This window comes from Ambystoma mexicanum, chromosome 4q (genome assembly GCF_040938575.1).
Source record: "Ambystoma mexicanum isolate Mex_15411 chromosome 4q, UKY_AmexF1_1, whole genome shotgun sequence".
In the NCBI taxonomy this organism is placed as follows: domain Eukaryota; kingdom Metazoa; phylum Chordata; class Amphibia; order Caudata; family Ambystomatidae; genus Ambystoma; species Ambystoma mexicanum.
The window spans coordinates 407,345,603-407,360,290 of record NC_090928.1 but is presented as its reverse complement, the minus strand read 5'-3'; the positions used below and the strand labels follow the sequence as shown (position 1 = coordinate 407,360,290).

The following is a 14,688-nucleotide window of genomic DNA, read 5'->3' as shown; positions in this document are numbered from 1 at the left end:
ATGCCCCGCAGGCAGCCCACACCACAGGGGACCACCACACACCCCTGGGCATGCCCCGCAGGCAGCCCATCACCCCTGGGCATGCCCCGCAGGCAGCCCATCATCCCTGGGCATGCCCCGCAGGCAGCCCATCACCCCTGGGCATGCCCCGCAGGCAGGCCACATGGCACCATGCACCTGGAAGCCCCGACACATGTCCCCCCCACCTACCCACATTGACGGGCACCTGCCAGCAGGCCCCGACTCATGTCCCCCCACACCCCCACCCACCCCCATTGACGGGCACCTGCCAGAAGGCCCCGACTCATGTCCCCCCACCCACCCCCATTGACGGGCACTTGCCAGCAGGCCCCAACTCATGAACCCCCACCTCCCCCACCCACCCCCATTGATGGGCACCTGCCAGCAGGCCCCGACTCATGTCCCCCACCCAACACATCATCACAATGCAGACCCATGGCCCTTATGGACACCCAAATCCCACCCCACGCCACCCCAGTCCAAACACCCAACCAAGCATTCCATCCACTCCACATTGAAAACCCCATGTCATGACAGTTACAAACAACTAGTATCGCCATGAATACATGACCGTCAGACCCACACAATGGCGACACATGACTGAGAAAACCCACATTGTGACATTCACGAAACCAATGAGAGAAGACCACACAAATTAATTAAAAAATAAAAATGTATTCTATACAAAACGGAATAATGAAATTAAATCACACAAGAAAATAATACATAAGCAAAAGACTGGATGTCCAAAATAAAGGCAAAAAAATGAATGCAGAAATCAATGAAATCCAAAGTAAAATGGCTGCAAAGCGTCCGTCCATAAACCAAAACCCAAAGTTCGAAAAAAAGAAAACCATTCCTCCATGGTAAAAATAATACAGTAAAATCAGATCCATAACTATGTACAAATATAAAATCAAGGGTCCATGAGCCCGACAATCCAAATAAAACTTAACAAAAAACCTACCTAACAAACAACTATTTACAAAAAGGCGGGGCATTGTCCATGCGCCCCAAAGAAAAATAAGAAGGAAAGGAAACCTACACCTCCTAAACAATTTACAAAAGGCGCGGGCCAGTCCCACAGCTCAATTAGAGATTTTAGGGGCCAGGACATCATCGAACTCCACGTCGATGTTCCGGAGGCGGGCCTGTTCCCTGGCCTCGAGGTCTTGCAGGGATGCAGCCATGGAATCCCTCAACTCCCAGCGCGTTTCCTCGGCACACTTCAAAGCCCGGTGCATGGAGTACTCCGCCATGACCATCCTGAGCTGTACCCTCTCCGCCTCTCCACATCTATTTGCCGGCCCAACCGCTGCCACACGGACGACACTCCCACTCCGGGGTCCTCCTGCCCCTCGGCCGATGCCTGTCCTGGGGTGTTGATGACCCCGAGCCATGATACCTCCCATGCTGAGCCTGCCGCTGCCTACGAGCAAACTGCCTCTGCCACCAGGACAGCATCCGGGCTGATGGAATCCACCAGCGCTGTCGTGCACCTGCCCTGCCCGATGATGCTGGCACATCCTCCATCTGCTGGGGTCCAGTTGGAGGGGTGGCCACTCCTGCTGGACCTCCCACTCCCGACTGTGGCAGGGATGGGATCTCCAACAGGCTGGCTGCGTTGGTTGAGGCAGATCCACAGGGGGCTCTGGTGACATCTGGTCCAGAAGACGGCACAGAGAATGACTGGCGCATAGTGTGCACAGAGGAGGAGAGGGCCGCAAGACTGGCCGACACATGGAGGAAACCCCCGAACATGGTCCATCCCAACTGGGCCACGTTGGCACACAGCTCTTTGTGATGACGTGCGTGGTCCCCCCAGGAAGCACGCATGTCATCACGAATGTCACGTGTGCACAACGCAACACCAATCAGGACGGACTCAATCCAGTCACGGGTCCCCTCGTCCACAGGTAGAGGAGTGTCAGATGACGTGGACTGCCCCACTACTTGCGGGCGGGCCTGGGACGGGGCATCCCTGCTGGTGCATGGTGATGCAGTCACAGTGTCAGGGACGGCGACATGCACAGGCACCTCCGCTGCGACCTCTGCTGCCTCCTGCCCCGGGACTGCACCACTTGCACCAGTGGTACCACCCCCACCAGGCCCCATGTGCGGCTCTGTAGCGGCCTCCTCCTCCTCTATACACACCAGCAACCTGGATGGCTCTGCACCGTCTTCTGCCGTTGCAAGCCCCTTTGGGGGCTCAACCGACCCTTCTGCTGCAGCCGTAGTGGCAGATGTGGCACCAGTCCCCTCACTCCCGGATGATGGAATTTCCTGGGAGGGTCCTGGACTTGTAGTCCTCCCATCGCTCTGGACGTGTTTGATGTCACGGGGTGCCACCCCCTCTGCATTGAAGGCACGCACTATGTCCTTCCATGTCCTCTTCCGTCCTTCCTTGTTGGCGCACGATGGTGTGAAGAGGGCATCGTAATGCCCCAGAACTTGCTCCACCAGGATACCAACTTCCTTTTCACTAAAGCTGGTAGCCCTCTGGCTCTCTGCTGGGGGGTTGTCACTAGTGCCTGAAGGTGTTGTGTCAGACATGGCAACCCCTGAGGCAGGTGTGGGTGGGCAACTGGGTCCTGGGGCTGGGCTGTGGAGGAATGGAACACCAGTCGGGAGTCTTCTGTTCCAGCAGGGGTGGTCACAGCAACAGGACCCCTGCAGATGGCAGATGTGCAGGCACCAAATGGCAGGGCACGGTGGCAGCAGGCAGGCAGCAGATGGCTCGTGGGAGGCTGCTTGGGGGCCTGGGGGGCAGTAATTCGGCCTTCTGAGCAGGAGCGTGGTCTTCCGTGTGTTGTCGTGTGGCCAGCTTGATACGGAGTGATTTGGCACGTGAAAAACAGCATGTGTGCATGAATTCCGAGGAAAGACCCTTAGCGCAGAAGCACGTAGGTGATGTAACGTGCGCGCGGGCGTTTCCCTCGGCACAGGTTGAAGGTCCCACGTGGGTTTCCATCGCTCTGTACGTGCTTTTCATGGAAAGCGGTGCGTGTGTTTTCCAGATGTTGGGGTTCACACGTGATTACTTCACAGCGGCTACAGTGCGTACTTCTTCTTTTGGCGTGGGTGTTGGCTACGCATCCTTCTTCTACAGCAAGGCAGACGGTGAGTCGCACATGCTATTTTTCCTACTACGGGTGTCCCTGTTAGTCACGTACCCCTTTTTTCGGGCATACTAGCCTGCGTGTTGTTCACATACGCATTTTTTGTGTTCCTAGTTGCCACAGCGTACTGCATGTGTTTTTTTATGTTTTTTTATGTTGCAGTGACATGTGCGCCCATGTGCGCTACGCGCTGATTTGGCGCACCTCCCGGGGATAACACGCGCAGGGCCTCCCATGAATCACACCGTACGCGTGTGCTTGCTTTTTCACGCTTGCGCCAGCTTGCGCCACTGATTTTGGCACAGATTTGTTCCATGAATCGGCCCCTCAAAGTGTTGTCAAACTCTTTGGACATGCATACACACATTTGTTTAATGTTTATTGTAGTAATTGTGTAAAATAGCCTATTTTAAAAACTTCTCTTAAAATAAGGAAGCATATGTTATGTTTTTTATAGGTTTTTATATACACTTTGAAAATATATTTGAAGACACCAGTAATCCCTTGTTTGATGGCACCAGTAATCCCTTATAAAAACGAGGATTGCAAGGGAGTAAACACAATTCAGATTGTGGTGAAAGGGTACGAAGCATTTTGATTAGAGCTTAGAATGCAACTTTGATAGACTTGAGTAGGTAGCTAAACGTTATGAAATAATGTACTCAGCACTTTAGATCTGCTTTCCTAGATGTGTAAAGTGGAGGTCTAAAAGCCATGTTACATTTGTTTCAATTGACATTTATGTTAATGTTGATTTTAAGATGATCCTGGATTTTGTTGCTGTGATTTCTTGCTTGTGTTAATGTGCTTTTGTTTGATTAAATTGATGTTTAAATAAACAATATATATGAAGAATTTTTTTTTTTAATACAAGCTGCTTGTTTTGACACATCTGACTTCAAACAACATCAGGACATTTTGTCTTTAACTGTTTCTCTAAAACTTTCAACCATGTTGTATGTGTTATAAAATGTTAACAATAATCCACTTTTTTTCATTAACAATGCACACTTCTGAACATAAATCCGAAGAAGCCACACTAACTCTTTAAAAAATTGAAGATTCTTAACATGCTTTGAATTTTGATATTTAAACAGTCCCAAAATGTCTTTAAACTGTTGTAGCTACACATTCAACTTTCTCCAACATCTAATTATTTCGATTTTATATGGCCACATATAATCATGATTTCTTTGTTTCTTTACCAAAAGGAATGGCAAAACATATCAAACATAATCTGACCAGAATATTCTGTCTAGAAGCATATTTTGGGACAAATTCCTGCATTAGAAGACCTTGAACCATTGAAGAAAGCATCACATGGTGCTAACGGACACTTAGGCTATATAGTAAGGCATGTGATGATAAACCCTAGGGTGGAAGTCAGGGATAAAAGTATCATTAGCAAGCCAACTTTAGCCATGCAGCAGTGCGAGTCAGTCTCTTCCTACTATATCCTGATTTATTAGGCAGCCAAGTCTTACGGAGTTATAGAACATCTAGGATGCAGTGTGGTGAGCCTGGCACATCCAATTCCTTCTCTCCTTTGCACAATTTGTCTGAGAGTAAGTAATACATCCTTTCTAAGAGACTAACCAACTCACTTAAATGGATAAAACCTCTGACAGCCGCATATAAAATAGGATAATGAGAGACATTGGTCCTCATTACAAGTATGGAGGTAGCCATGCCGCTTTTGGCGGCATGGCTACCCCCATACCGGGTACCGGGTTCCAGGAATAGGGAATTAACGGGCCATGCAGACTTTGGCGGGCCCGGTAATTTCCATTCTCGGGACCCGGACCCGGTACATCCCTGTTCCCATTTGAGCCTGCATAGGGCTCAATGGGAATGGGGAGGATGCTAACAACGGGCCCGTTAATGACAGGCCTGTTGTTTGCATCCTTGTCTGCTAGTGGATCCCGCTAAGGACGTCTGGTCTGAACAAGCGTTCCAGAGCGGGACTCGCTGCAGACCTCGTAATAGGGCAGCCCCGGAATGAACGGTGCCGGTCCCTTACTGGCACCGTTCATTCCGCGGCCGCCTAACGTGTAAGAGGCCAATTGTATGACTAAGGCATCTGCAAATGACCTGCCTAACTATGTATGACATCAGAGCTGTTTTCAAGGTACAGATAATTATAAATGCACACTTTACTTATTCTATGTCTGTTGCTGTGCGGAAGGCTTATGTCAGTCAGATACACCCTTACGTGATAAACCTTTAGCACAACGTTTAGTGAGCCTTCAGATTAGCAACATACAAACAACCAAAGCTGAATCATACAAATACAAATACAAAAATACAAATAAACATTAAATGCCTGACTCTCAACACCTTTCAGCCGATCGGTGACTTAACCAGGGAAAACGTTTTAACTTCGGTATATGCACATTACACAGTATGCACAAAACAATTTACATGGATTGCAAATGATATTACCTCTGCAAAACAAACATACATATTGGCATAAGAACGCAAGGGGACCACTCCGATGGTGATAGTGCGCGGTACAAATATCCTTTAACATTAACATGAACATAAGTGATGCAACATAATATAACATAACATAACTCACACTTGGAACTGAAAACCACAATTGCAAAAATTTGAGTTTCAGAGGTTTTTAGGGGAAGGCCTACCTGGAAGAGAGCAATATAAATTCTTATGCTAATCAAAGCTCAGGAGGTGCAATACATGTGAGGAAAGCACACAACACACACACTACCCTCAAATAGATGTATCTGTGATGGAAGTGGCAACACTCATGGGGCAATGCTTTGCAGCAAAGAATGAAAACATGTTCAAGGTGTATAACTTTTAGATCACTTTCTTATAATTAGTCATGGCACACCCTCATTTGTACCTCGGACAAATGAGACCATTAAGATGACCTACCACCGCATGAACGTAATTGGGGGATTCTCCCCCTTTTACATACTTCTCACACGAGGAGCCTAATCCTTGGAGTAGTCCTATTGACCTGGAGTATTTGAATGCAACATAATGCTGAGTTGCTTGAAAAAGAAAAACATTGCCCAGTCTTAAAAATGGCAAACATAATGTGGTCTGCATCATTCTTGCCCTAAAGCCACAGCATCACCACAGAAAATAGACAATCAGTAAACCAAGAGAACAATATACCGACCCAGGATGACAACCTGATACATAAACTAAACTACAGGGATTATGAGACATACAACCCACTAACCAAATCCTCACATTTCTGCATACTTAATTCACACAAAAACCCACACAACCACCTCTCTCACAGCAAACTGCACAGACTTCAACACACCGCAACAAAGAACAATCAACACATATATCACAACAACAGCACATGAGGACCCTATTCGATCCTATATGCACACCCAAGCTCAGCGCACAGTGAAAACCGAACTGAAGCTTCCAACAGTACACCACCTTGCACTTTCCTACGCCCTCTTCACCCACTAACCCACCCCCACCTTTTTGTTTACAGATCCTCCTAAGCACCTGGAGACGAACTCCGTTGGTGACAGTGCGCTATATAAATGCCTTTAACATTAACATTATCGATGCTGAATTGTCTACAGTCCCCTGGTTGCTTGTAGATCTCTTTCTGATAAATTGGCCATCTTTCCCCTGCCCCGTTAGCTCTGCACGCCCTTGTTTTTTTGCTCCTCCCTCCATGTTGGTCCCCCTAGGATTGTAAAGCACTCCGTTGCTTCTCAAATCTAGGCCTGTGCTCAATAAATAACCTAATACTAATAATCATACTATAATACTGTGGCTACCAATCAATACCCTCTGCCTGGTCCATAACCACATCTATGTTTCAGCACCTGACAATTTAACAACATTTTTGCTCCTTTCTTGCCCTCCCATTTGTATGTGTGCTCTGAAGTGAGCATTTTAATAGCATCCCGCTCCTTACAAAACCCCAAAGTTAAACACATAAAAAAATAAGTTAAATTACACTCTGCATTACAAAAGCCTCTGCTAACATTTTCAGCTGTGAATGAGTTTTCTTTGTGACTATTGTAGAGGAGCAGATGCACACATGCGCTGGAGATCCTACCCACCTACCTCCCCTGTATTGGAGACATGAGACTGTGCCCTCTCTATTGTACCAAAGCTGCAGCGAGTATTTGGAAGTCGGTATCCATTAAGACAACCATATCAAAAGTACCCTCGAGTTGATGACAGTTGATGACAGCCTGCAGGAGGAGATCCCTGAAGGAATATGAGAACGAGCTAAGAAATGGACTGATTACATCACAAGAAAGTGTACACAAAGTCCTGAAATACTGTATGAAGACAATATATGAATCATAGAGGAGAAATTACAAAGTGAAGACTCAAGTGAACCATAAAGTGTAAGAGAAGAAGATTACACGTTGGAAAGTGCTGCAGAAATTAGAAGTATAATGAATGTATATACGCTGAAACGCAAGGTAGATCAAGTCATTGTATAGGCTAGCTACAAGTAGTGAATAGAATGCAGGCAGAGCCGCCATTGTATAGAAACTGCACATTGGTATCATGAAATAAGTAAGCTAAAGAACCATGAAGAGAAAATGAAAAGCTGTGTCGTAGTAGAGCAGGATTTTGGAACTGCGTTGGGATGCTGTCTGGCCTTAAGTCAAGAACTGAGAAGTCGAGGTCAGTTATCTACGTTGGGGAGGAACATGTGTGCGCAGGATGAATCCTCTCTGTTAAGGTGCAAGAAAGAACACATAAGATGCAAAATCCTAATTCAATAAAACATTTAACAGCTTGCAGGATGAACAGAATCGTGGTCTGTTGTCATGTGAGTCAAGGCTGAAAATAGGGCTTGAACTTGGAGTTCCAGATACGATAGCGAGTGCCCTCCCTCTCGTTGCATTCCTAGGACAAGAATACTCTGCAAGGCCAAGTACAAAGAGAATTTCATGGCAGAACGCATGGGTGATGAGATGTTGGGCTAATTGGGTGGTAGGGCAACATCATGTCCTATGTACTTGCAGCTGGGTCTTGGCTTATGTGCTGCTAATTGAACCGAATGTTGCAGACATAGCACAAGCATGCCAACCAATTGTATTAGTCCATATAACGAAGGACCTTATAGCTTGAGAAACCAATGAAACACTGTGTAACTGATTTTTATTAAATGACATGTATGAAGAGGTAGTCGTAAATTGTCCACCTGAGATCTAACAGCTGATAACAAACCTTGCTCCTATATGATTGTATATCTAGATGTGCTCCTTAACCAATCCCAACCCTTGATAGGTTTTTTACTATAGCCACATAGCATGATGTCATTCTGACGCACAAAGCAGGTATATAATTGTATTTCATGTGGAAATCGTTGAGAATGAGCGTATGCCCGTCAATGTTTGTTGTAACCTCCCTGTTTTAGATAATTGCTAATAAAACAGCAATTTGCCATTTTCTTGAGTTTGTCTGGTTATTTAGAGTCATAATTATTCTAGTGTAATCCCATTCAGTAACAGATGCACGTTTCTAGGGCCATGTGCTCACTTTGACACATTGCAAGTGGATGATTTGGCTGTCTAAGTTTTCCATCTCCTGGACATATATTGTGTGTATAAGGTGCCCAGCATTAAAGATGTTCACTTACAGCTTCCGTGATTGTGCCTAGACAGATGTCCTGAGTGGAGAGGCCAGTGTTATGGGATAGTTTCTCCATGTGCCTGGAGGCCAACTCTTTATAGAAATGAAACCCCTTGCTGGACACTGAGGATTCAGCGTTTATTAGAAGCCTTTAAAAAAGGATTTTTTTCCATCAGTCTCCACTAATCATCATTTGGGAGTCTTATGATTGTAGAAAGGCATTCTACGGAGTAGACTCTACCTACTGCTAGTGAATTAACAAGCAAGAATTGAAGTTGCTTAACGTGGTCTGAAGATATCTTCATGCAGACCTTTTCAGGGACTCAGAGGAAGAGCACAGGAAAAATGTAAACAGAATTTGTCCTCGCCACTGACAAGAAGCACACGATCTATATATTTTCACCCTTGATGGATGTCCCGCTATTTTGAGCAGTTGAGGTCTGGCTGGCTGTAAAGACATAGTGAGAACCAGGGACAGTCAAATCATCACTGTGGGTCATCAAGTCCTTACAACTTGATGTTTGTTATATATTTTATGATTGTATACCGCTGTATTGAATTGCAATGATATGTGTCTATATATTTTTAATGCTTTGATACAACCAACAAATGGTTTAAAACTTGTGCTTTGATGAAATAATAAAATGTCGATGTGCTTAAATATGAAACATTTTTGTTGACCACGGTTGTACAACCCATATTTGCTTTAGAGGTTGTTAACATGGGTCTTTTGGTCAGAAGTTAGGGTACACATGATTTTAGTTGTTGATAGTGTCCTTCCTTTTGTTGATTGTACACTTACAGCAGTCACAACTTTCATATGCAATTGGTTATTTTTGTGAATCAGGCACTAAATGAAAAGCATATAAATATTTATTGCCACTTTTGCATTCAAACTTTAATATAGAAATACAAATTATTGCGTACGCCTTGTTCGTGTACTGTTTGCGCCCACCTTCATGACAACTATAACACTCGTGCCGTATATGTGCCCGGAATGCTCATTTTAGATATGTGCCACAAATTGTCACCCTACTAAAAGTCGGGCAGAGCCACCGTCCGATTATCAGTTCTTTGCCATTATTCCCCTCCATTCTCAGGGCTTTGCCAGAACTCTTCTACTTAATCGCATATCAACATCTAATACTTACTATTGCAGGACCTAGAAAGGGGAAACCATGCATGAAACACTATCCAGAACGTGATAATATTGAACATCCTAGTGACATCCTAGTGACAGTCCAGAATAGCAATTCCCTCATACTAAAAGTGACTTTCATCCTGCAAAATCATGGTTCGGCCAGATTAGTCCATTATGCTGATGTCCTGGCTGCACCACTAAACTGCGTCATACATAGTTGTACTGCTAAAGGTATTCTATCTTGCGCCAACATGAAATGAAGTTCTTAGCTAGAATAGCCCCCGCTCCAATCAGTTTCATATTCCATCACATCCATATATTTCGTTGTTATAACATGGCAACATGCACTACTGTGACCATGCTAGAACTTGGTCACCAATGTCTGTGCAGTGTCGGCTGAATCTGCAATGTCAGTCTTAGAGCTGTGCCTGCATACTTCACCTTGCCAATGCAGGAAACACTGCAACCTATATAACTATTCTAATTTTGGGGCTGTGTTAGAAAATACCATGATAGTCTCAGATGTATCAGAATATTCAACCATGCTGTCATAACTGCAACAACATGCTACATCATAGCACCTTAAGTGTTGAAACATATTAATGTCCTTCATCGTTAAATGATGACGCTTTTCTTGCACACTGCACTATTCACAGGTGAGAGTTCTGCCACATTATTCCACCATGGAAGGGAGTTATTTTCCGGTATTTATGAATGCACCATGTCTGAGAGAATAGCCCTTCATATGTGATTTTACTGACCACAATTACGGAGTGGTACATTTAATCGCGGGGAAACACTGAAATGTTTTTGTTTTAATTTGGGGGGGTCCCCCCATCCCAACCCATTTTTACACCTGACGCCACTTGCCTTTAATCTTTTCTGTGGTTTTTTTGTGTTATTGTCCGCTCTGTTATGTACCACTCTGTAATGTTGCAATAACATAACTGGACACCGAATAGCCCATAATGTGATTCAATAGCAACTCCTGCACACTGATATAGAATTGAAGATGGATAACTTTCAACAATGGGAATATATTCCAGAGTCTTACAAGTGACAACTGACAGACGAGAGTGAAGCTTGAGGTGTCTATGGTATCATGAGACTCAATTGCTGATAGGCGCCTGCCTATTATTTTTTGTTGTTTATGGATACCATTAGCATCCAGTCACCACTTTCTGTACTGTTATATATAGCTCATTGGTAGATGTGGTTGAAAACAGAGTCTTGAGGGATGCACAGGTAAAATGTGGGCCATAAACAGAACTTGGGGTCCTTCTACACTAGCATACCACTCTTGTGTGTGAACCTCATTCACCAAATTCACCACTGGAGACCCAGAAGGCCGAAATGCTTACATATTCCACTGGCACAATGCCAGAGTAGGAGGATAGAGCTTTTAGAACTACGTGCGTGGATAGGTTCATGAGTAAGCCATTCACAACAATCATGCTAACATCAGAGTTATGCCAACATATTTGATTAGGTTGATGTCGGAGACGAGATACTCAAACAAAGCAAATGTTAAACTATCATGATCCTTTAAGACATGTGATGTATATTGTGATGTGATGTATGCTCCACAATATTATTATAATCTCTGTGCCCCTATTACCCACAATACAATGTGGAAACTGCACTTTCACTCTACTTTTGTGAGAGTTGTGTTATTATATTTTACCATGCAATATATGTGAACATAATGCTAGGGCAGTACCACCACCAAGATTTCAGTGCTAGCTTATGCTATAAAATTATACAATGCTGTCATAAATGCAGCACATTATCTACTATTTGATCAGAACTATACATTCTACCTGCAATATCAACACCAGTATACTCCACAATGATCATGTGGAAGCTTTTGCCACATGCTCAAACACCACTCTTAAATGTTGACTCAAATCTGTTTTCAATCTTCCATCAAAGCAGAGGCATGCACGGACCCCATGGCCACCCACAGAATTATTTGCTGGGGGCCTTTTTGATATAAATTGAGGCAATTACAGTAAACAGCCCAATCTGTCAGTTATTACTTTCTGTTCTAAAGAAGAGAGCTCATTCAGTGAGTCAAAAGATATGCCTATCACTACACTAACTATAGAATTACATTTGTAGATATGCCTGTTTCATGTCAAACCGCTACTCTAAAAACCCAGCCTCGAGCCCCTCTCCCCATCAAGCTACTGCCTAATCTCGAACACCCACTTCATTGCTAAACTAATTGACCACGCTTCATAGAAGCAACTTGGCCTCTTCACAGAAGCCAAAAAACTCCTTGAACCTGGCCCGATCAGGGTCCCGATCCCTCTGTGGAATGGAATCCTCACTGGTTTCTATCTGGGAGGACTTAAAAAGAACTGCTGATTCAGAAGGATGTGCTGCACTCATCCTCCTCTATCTATCCATGGCCTTTGACACCATCGACCACACAATACTCAGGAACAGGCTCCTCACACTAGGCATCAAAGATTCTGCCCTCAATTGGATCTCCTCTTTTATTTCAAATCGCTTGCAAACAGTTCTCCTCCCACCTCTTTCCACCGCCCCTCACCCTGTCACAAAAGGGGTCCCAGAAGGAAGAAGGAAAATCTATCTAAGCCCACTGCCGGCTCTCCTCCACTCTCACAACCTTACTTGCTACAATTACACTGACAACACCCAGATCATTTTCAAAATTCCCAAAACTTCAGCATCCCCACTTCCCGACCTCGCCTCTTGCCTCTCGAATACTGAACTATGGATGATGACCAACCACCTTATCCTCCTGTACGTTTTCACGGCAGCCCTGACCTTGTAGCACCGGCGATTATTGCCGTGGTCCACACCTCCACACTATCAAACATCAATCATGACCTTGCTTCCCAAAAGCCCCACCAGCTGGAAAAACAAGCCCTCATCTCGTTTTTCACACTATGAAATGTTGCAGGATTGATTAGTCACTGCACTTGACATGTGTGTGGAAAACAGGCAGATCGCAGTCAAAGTGGCTGAGTGTTAAGAAAGGAAGAAGGCAATGAATATGGCAAGGGGAATGTGCACGGAATCGCACAGTGAACAACTTTGAATCTAAAAACGTGCATACAATACCCAAGACTCGTGTATACTAAAACCCAGGAGTGCAAATAGAGTGAAACAATAATACCAATATATGAAAAGGGATGTGGGGTAAGCACTTAGAACCTCCTTATGACTGAAAGGAAAGTCGGCAAACTCCTTACCCACTATGCTATTACAGATACTGACAGCGCTAAGCCCACGTAGAGGGCAAGCAAGGACAGGATCTGTGAGCTGACACTCTGGATGATACGGAATAAGGAACTTAGAAACAGTACTCACGTGGACCGGAAAGACCACTTGAATGTCAGTAAACCCACGAACTCAGTTGATCAAACAGGGACCCAGAAGGCTATAACAGCAATGGGTGGAGGATAACTAAATACATAAGACCCAAGTCAAGGGGCAAGTAGGAATTGTGATTATAGAATAGTGAGGAAAACAAAAGGCATTCACACAGGGACTAGTTACAACAGCACCCCACACCTAATAATCAATGGGAAATAAATGCAGAAGTGCAATGGAAAACATGGAATGGATCCCAATAGAAAGTAAGGATCAGGAGCAGGGAAAATGATATCACAAAAGGAAACCTTTTCCACCCATCCAAGGAGAAAAGGCAGGAAGCTAAATCTATAAAGGGAAAGACTAATGCATCAAGTTTTTCAGTAGCAAAGGACAGCATCAAAGAAACAGAGAACACAGGCAAATTGGGCAGCATCAAAGGGTAAAGCACAGAGAAAGGCTGCCTGCAGACAGAGGAAGACAGAAAGGGAAATCCAGAACGCAGAAATCAATTAAGCACATCAATCTGAAATCCAGGGCAGAGGAACAAGAAACAGGAACTAGGAACTAGGCACAAAAGCTAGGAACAAGGCACAAGGGACCAGTCACAAAAGGAACACTGCAACAATGACCAGCGCTGGACTGAAGCAAACTGAGGCTTTTAAAGCTTCTTAACGAGCACACCCCTCAGGTGTGCCGCCTGCTGTACCTGCAGCCACAGGTGTTGCCTATCCTCCACCCAACCTTGTCCTGCAAGGGAGGAGGTGAAGCAGTGAGCCAGGCATTCTGGGAAGCATAGTCATTAGATTAAAGTAGCATGCTGGCTGCCAAAAACCTGGAATGCATCCGGAAGGGATTTAACTTGGAAAATAAGGTTTTAGCGCTCCCAATTCATCACAGCACTGTAGCATAAGGTTCGGAGGAAATGTCCAGTAGGGAATAAACCCCAAAACATGCCCCCAAGTGACGGGAACGGGAGCGAAGGGAGCGAGCCGTGACACTGAGATACAACTACAGCACCACCACAGTGGGATAGATTGGGATGTACAACAGGACATTGTAATGGGAGTATTTGTGTGCCATGGCCATCTCTTGCACCTGAAGGCCAGGGTGTGGTTTCTTGTGCATTAATCAGCAAAAGCAATGAAGAACTAGTCCAGAATTTGAAGTCCAGAAGGTCTCTGATGGTAAAGGTAACAATTGTGTAGGTTTAGTATGTGCACAATATCTGGGAATATTCGCCAATGCTCTCCACATGTAAGAGCCTGTAAGTATAGCTGGTGCTCCACTAATTGCAATTTGTGAAGCATTCACTGTTGTTGTCACTAACTGTTTTATCAGAGCCACAAGAAACAACAGAGGAAGCCACACCCTGATCGGCCACACATACAACAAATCTCCACCTGACCTGCCAGGTATGAATAACACACCACTCAGTGAACGATGGCCGCTGGCATGGCTACT

The 14,688-nt window shown here is 44.9% G+C and overlaps 1 protein-coding gene across 3 annotated transcripts in view; it reads right to left on the bottom strand.

Annotated features, from left to right (window-relative positions):
- Positions 1-14,688, bottom strand: part of CHRM3 (cholinergic receptor muscarinic 3) — a 3,761,375-nt gene that overhangs the window by 3,257,360 nt on the left and 489,327 nt on the right. The gene's annotated exons all lie outside the window — the stretch shown is intronic.